The following is a 6000-nucleotide window of genomic DNA, read 5'->3' on the forward strand; positions in this document are numbered from 1 at the left end:
GGCCGCCGGGGAGAGCGGAGCCCCGGCCAGGCTCACCGCCCTCCCCTCAGCGCTCTGGCCGCCGGGGAGAGCGGAGCCCCGACCGGGCACTTCGCCCTCCTCCCACGGCTCCCGGCGCCCTCCCCCCGGGCCGCCGGGGAGAGCGGAGCCACAACCGGGCTCACCGCCCTCCCCCCGGGGCTGCGGCCGCCCTCCCCTGCCGCGCTGGGGGGGGGGGGCGGCCGGCAACTTTTTTGCCTGCGGCGGCAAAAAAGCCAGAGCCAGCCCTGGATAAACCCCCCTGCTTCAATCAGATAGTTGGAGGCATTGAAGCAGAGGGGTTTGGCGCTGGAGCAGAGAGCAGTTTGGAGGAGTTGAAGGGGAGGGGTTTGGCGCTGGAGCAGAGAGCAGTTCGGAGGCGTTGAAGGGGAGGGGTTTGGCGCTGGAGCAGAGAGCAGTTCGGAGGAGTTGAAGCGGAGGGGTTTGGCGCTGGAGCAGAGAGCAGTTCGGAGGAGTTGAAGCGGAGGGGTTTGGCGCTGGAGCAGAGAGCAGTTCGGAGGAGTTGAAGCGGAGGGGTTTGGCGTTGGAGCAGAGAGCAGTTCGGAGGCGTTGAAGCGGAGGGGTTTGGCGCTGGAGCAGAGAGCAGTTTGGAGGAGTTGAAGCGGAGGGGTTTGGCGCTGGAGCAGAGAGCAGTTTGGAGGAGTTGAAGCGGAGGGGTTTGGCGCTGGAGCAGAGAGCAGTTCGGAGGCGTTGAAGCGGAGGGGTTTGGCGTTGGAGCAGAGAGCAGTTCGGAGGAGTTGAAGCGGAGGGGTTTGGCGCTGGAGCAGAGAGCAGTTCGCAGGAGTTGAAGGGGAGGGGTTTGGCGCTGGAGCAGAGAGCAGTTCGCAGGAGTTGAAGGGGAGGGGTTTGGCGCTGGAGCAGAGAGCAGTTCGGAGGAGTTGAAGCGGAGGGGTTTGGCGCTGGAGCAGAGAGCAGTTCGCAGGAGTTGAAGGGGAGGGGTTTGGCGCTGGAGCAGAGAGCAGTTCGCAGGAGTTGAAGGGGAGGGGTTTGGCGCTGGAGCAGAGAGCAGTTCGGAGGCGTTGAAGGGGAGGGGTTTGGCGCTGGAGCAGAGAGCAGTTCGGAGGAGTTGAAGCGGAGGGGTTTGGCGTTGGAGCAGAGAGCAGTTCGGAGGAGTTGAAGCGGAGGGGTTTGGCGCTGGAGCAGAGAGCAGTTCGGAGGAGTTGAAGCGGAGGGGTTTGGCGCTGGAGCAGAGAGCAGTTCGGAGGAGTTGAAGGGGAGGGGTTTGGCGCTGGAGCAGAGAGCAGTTCGGAGGAGTTGAAGCGGAGGGGTTTGGCGCTGGAGCAGAGAGCAGTTCGGAGGCGTTGAAGCGGAGGGGTTTGGCGCTGGAGCAGAGAGCAGTTCGGAGGCGTTGAAGCAAAGGGGTTTGGCGTTGGAGCAGAGAGCAGTTCGGAGGAGTTGAAGCGGAGGGGTTTGGCGCTGGAGCAGAGAGCAGTTCGGAGGAGTTGAAGCGGAGGGGTTTGGGGCTGGAGCAGAGAGCAGTTCGGAGGAGTTGAAGCGGAGGGGTTTGGCGCTGGAGCAGAGAGCAGTTCGGAGGGGTTGAAGGGGAGGGGTTTGGCGCTGGAGCAGAGAGCAGTTCGGAGGCGTTGAAGCGGAGGGGTTTGGCGCTGGAGCAGAGAGCAGTTCGGAGGAGTTGAAGCGGAGGGGTTTGGCGCTGGAGCAGAGAGCAGTTCGGAGGAGTTGAAGGGGAGGGGTTTGGCGCTGGAGCAGAGAGCAGTTCGGAGGAGTTGAAGCGGAGGGGTTTGGCGCTGGAGCAGAGAGCAGTTCGGAGGCGTTGAAGCGGAGGGGTTTGGCGCTGGAGCAGAGAGCAGTTCGGAGGCGTTGAAGCAAAGGGGTTTGGCGTTGGAGCAGAGAGCAGTTCGGAGGAGTTGAAGCGGAGGGGTTTGGCGCTGGAGCAGAGAGCAGTTCGGAGGAGTTGAAGCGGAGGGGTTTGGGGCTGGAGCAGAGAGCAGTTCGGAGGAGTTGAAGCGGAGGGGTTTGGCGCTGGAGCAGAGAGCAGTTCGGAGGGGTTGAAGGGGAGGGGTTTGGCGCTGGAGCAGAGAGCAGTTCGGAGGCGTTGAAGCGGAGGGGTTTGGCGCTGGAGCAGAGAGCAGTTCGGAGGCGTTGAAGCGGAGGGGTTTGGCGCTGGAGCAGAGAGCAGTTCGGAGGCGTTGAAGCGGAGGGGTTTGGCGGTGGCGCAGAGAGCAGTTCGGAGGGGTTGAAGGGGAGGGGTTTGGCGCTGGAGCAGAGAGCAGTTCGGAGGAGTTGAAGCGGAGGGATTTGGCGCTGGAGCAGAGAGCAGTTCGGAGGAGTTGAAGGGGAGGGGTTTGGCGCTGGAGCAGAGAGCAGTTCGGAGGAGTTGAAGCGGAGGGGTTTGGCGCTGGAGCAGAGAGCAGTTCGGAGGCGTTGAAGCGGAGGGGTTTGGCGCTGGAGCAGAGAGCAGTTCGGAGGCGTTGAAGCAAAGGGGTTTGGCGTTGGAGCAGAGAGCAGTTCGGAGGAGTTGAAGCGGAGGGGTTTGGCGCTGGAGCAGAGAGCAGTTCGGAGGCTGTGACGAACTGGGACTGTTCTTGCTGGGGTGTGTGAATGCTGACAGGGGAGTGTGACTAGGATGGTCTGCATCGGGGGATGGGAGCCGGCCCAAGGGAACATACCTGAGCTTGTAACATGAGAACCCAGGAGGGGGTTGGAGGTCAGATGACTCCGGGGCCGGGAAACTGAACAAAGGCTGTGGGAGGGGTCGCTGAGGGCAGGGTGCTGGAAGCAGGCTGGAAGCAGGCTGGAGAGATGGCTGGGAGGCAGAGATGGCTCTGACCCCCCAAGGGGGGTGGGCTGGCATGCCCTGGGACCCCAAGCTGGACCTAACTGAGGGGGGCCCTGTTGTCTGTGCCTGCAAGACCTGTCTTGGACTGTATTCCTGTCATCCAAATAAACCTTCTGCTTTACTGGCTGGCTGAGAGTCATGGTGAATCGCAGGAAGCCGGGGGTGCAGGGCCCTGAGTCCCCCAATACTCCGTGACAACTGGTGGCAGCGGTGGATCTACTGCACCCCGTGGACGGCGCTTCCTGCAGTAAGTGACTGGGGAGCAGTAAAACGAAGGGGGATTGACGGGGACCAGGCACGCTGAAGAGTGGGAGAGAGACGGTTATTACCCCTGGGAGTGTGTGACCAGCGAGAAGGACTTTTGCAGTAACAGGGTCCCCCGGGGGGATCGCAGCGAGTGGTCCCAGGGGCGGAGGAGTCTGCAGCTCGACCCTGGCAGAGAGGTGGTGACCTCGAGAAGGGCTGGCACACTAGGGGTCCCCCTGGGAACTGTGGGGAGCTGTGAGCACACAGGCCGGTGAGTGGCCAGCAGGAAGATGTATGCCCAGCGGCTTAAGAGCGACCTGGTGGAGCTGTGCAAGCAGAGGCGGCTGCGCGTTGGGAGGCTCACCAAAGAACAGCTCATTGCCCAGCTGGAGGCGGAAGATCGCGCGAATGAACCGATCCCTGTGTCTCAGGGAAGCAGCCTGGCAAATGCAGCGCAGGCACCAGTGTCTGTCCCAGCTGGGAGTGGTCAGCCCGCTGCTGAGGGCTTCCCGAGACCCCTCCTTCCTATGCCTAGGGGAAGGGTGGGGAGGAGCCCAGCAAATACCGAAGGCGCCGTGACCCCCCCGGCCAGCAGGGGGTCCCCCCGGCGAAGCTCGCCGGCCAGCAGAGGATCCTCCCGGCGACGTTCAGCATCCGGGGAGCGGAATTGGCTGGAATGGGAGAAAGAGCTAAAACTGAGGGAGCTGGAGGATCGTGAACAACAGAGACAGCATGAAGAGAGACAGCGTCAGCATGAACGGGAGGAGAAAGAGAGACAGCATCAGCGTGAACGGGAGGAGAATGAGAGACAGAGACAGGAGAATGAGAGACAGAGACAGGAGAATGAGAGACAGCATCAGCGTGAACTGGAACTGGCGAGATTGAAGGGCAGCGAACCCCCGGCTGCGGTGAGTGAGGGGGGACCCAGGACTGCACGGAGCTTTGATAAGTGCATCATGGCCCCATACAAGGAGGGGGAGGACATGGATGACTTCCTGGAGGCCTTTGAGACGGCCTGCGAGCTGCACCGGGTTGATCCCGCGGACAGACTCCGGGTCCTTACCCCCTTACTGGACCCCAAATCCGTGGCATTGTACCGCCAACTGGGAGAGGCAGAGAAAGGGGACTACGAACTATTCAAAAAGGCCCTGCTACGAGAGTTTGGGCTGACTCCTGAGATGTACCGGGAAAGGTTCCGGAGTCAAGATAAAGCCCCTGAGATCTCCTATTTGCAACTAGCCGTCCGCATGGAAAGATACGCCAGCAAGTGGGCTGGCGGGGCCCAGACGAAGGAGGACCTGATTAAACTGCTGGTACTGGAGCAACTGTATGAGCGGTGCCCATCCGACCTGAGGCTGTGGTTGGTGGACAGAAAGCCAGAGAACCCGCGACACGCAGGGCAGCTGGCTGATGAGTTTGTAAAGAGCCGGGCAGGGGGTGGCAGGGAGGAGCCCCAAAGGAACAGGCCCGCCGCGATGCAGAGAGAGAGTCACCCTGGGACCTCCCAAAGAGGGAATATGGGGAATCCCCTCCCACGGGGAATGCCCAGCGTCAGGGACAACCGACCGGCTCGAGGGGACCCACAGGACATGAGCTGCTATTACTGCGGCCGAAGAGGCCACGTTCGGGCCCAGTGCCCCAAGCTCAAGGACAGACTGAGCAGACCGAACCCGCATAGGGTTAACTTGGTAGAGGCCCAGACGGACGAGGGGCAGGCTTCTCACGCAAGAGGGGCTGGCAGCTTATCAACTGCTCAAGAGAGAGAAGGGCCCCAGGCCAGCTCCTCTAGGGGGCTGGATGCCCCAGACTCAGGGTTTTTGGTTTATACGGTGGGCGCGGGGCTGTCCCTCCGGAGAGAGTACCTTGTTCCCCTGGAGGTGGATGGGAGGAAGGTCAATGGATACTGGGATACGGGCGCAGAGGTGACGCTGGCCCGGCCCGAGGTGGTGGCCCCAGATCAGGTGGTGCCCAACTCCTACCTGACCCTGACGGGGTGGGCGGAACACCAGTCAAAGTGCCCGTGGCAAGGGTACACCTGAAGTGGGGGGCCAAGGAGGGCCCCAAGGATGTGGGGGTACACCCGTATTTGCCCACTGAGGTATTGATGGGGGGGGACCTGGAGAACTGGCCAAGCAACCCCCAAAAGGCACTGGTTGTGACCCGCAGTCAGAGCCGGCGAGGGGCCCTGCGCCCTGGCCTTGGGGGGGGTGCCTTGCCTGAGGCGCAGGACCCTAACCTGGTGGGGAGGGAACGCCCAGGGACGCGGCTCAGGGAGGCTGCAGCTTCGGACCCAGCGGGCGAGAAAGAGCAGGTGGCCATCCCTGTCCCAGCTGCTGAGTTCCAGGCCGAGTTACAGAGAGACCCCTCCTTGCGGAAGATAAGGGACCTGGCCGACCTCAATGCGGTACAGACCATGGAACGAGGTGGCCGGAAAAGGTTCCTGTGGGAGAAGGGGTTCCTGTACCGAGAATGGGCTCCCCCAGGGAAAATGGAGTCAGGGGGGATCAGGAGGCAGCTGGTGGTACCCCAGAAGTATCGCCGCCAGCTGCTGTGCCGGGCCCATGACATTCCCCTCTCAGGGCACCAGGGAACCTGGCGTACCCAGCAGAGGCTGCTACGGAGCTTTTACTGGCCTGGGGTCTTTGTTACTGTCCGACAGTACTGCGGATCCTGTGACCCCTGTCAGAGGGGGAGGAAGGCCTGGGACAAGGGGAAAAGAGCTTTAGGACCCTTGCCCAGCATAGAGGAGCCTTTCCGGAGGGTGGCCAAGGTAAAAAGGGCGGCTCTGAACCAAGAGAGCCCAAAGCACAGACCTCCAGACTGGAGCGCTGGGAGAAGACCACAGCCCAGTTGGAACCCCAGAGGTATGGGGGTGGGAAAAGGGCACAGGCCGCATAAACCTTCCCACAGGCGAACTG

The sequence above is a fragment of the Chrysemys picta genome, chromosome 17, assembly GCF_011386835.1.
Source record: "Chrysemys picta bellii isolate R12L10 chromosome 17, ASM1138683v2, whole genome shotgun sequence".
In the NCBI taxonomy this organism is placed as follows: Eukaryota; Metazoa; Chordata; order Testudines; family Emydidae; genus Chrysemys; species Chrysemys picta.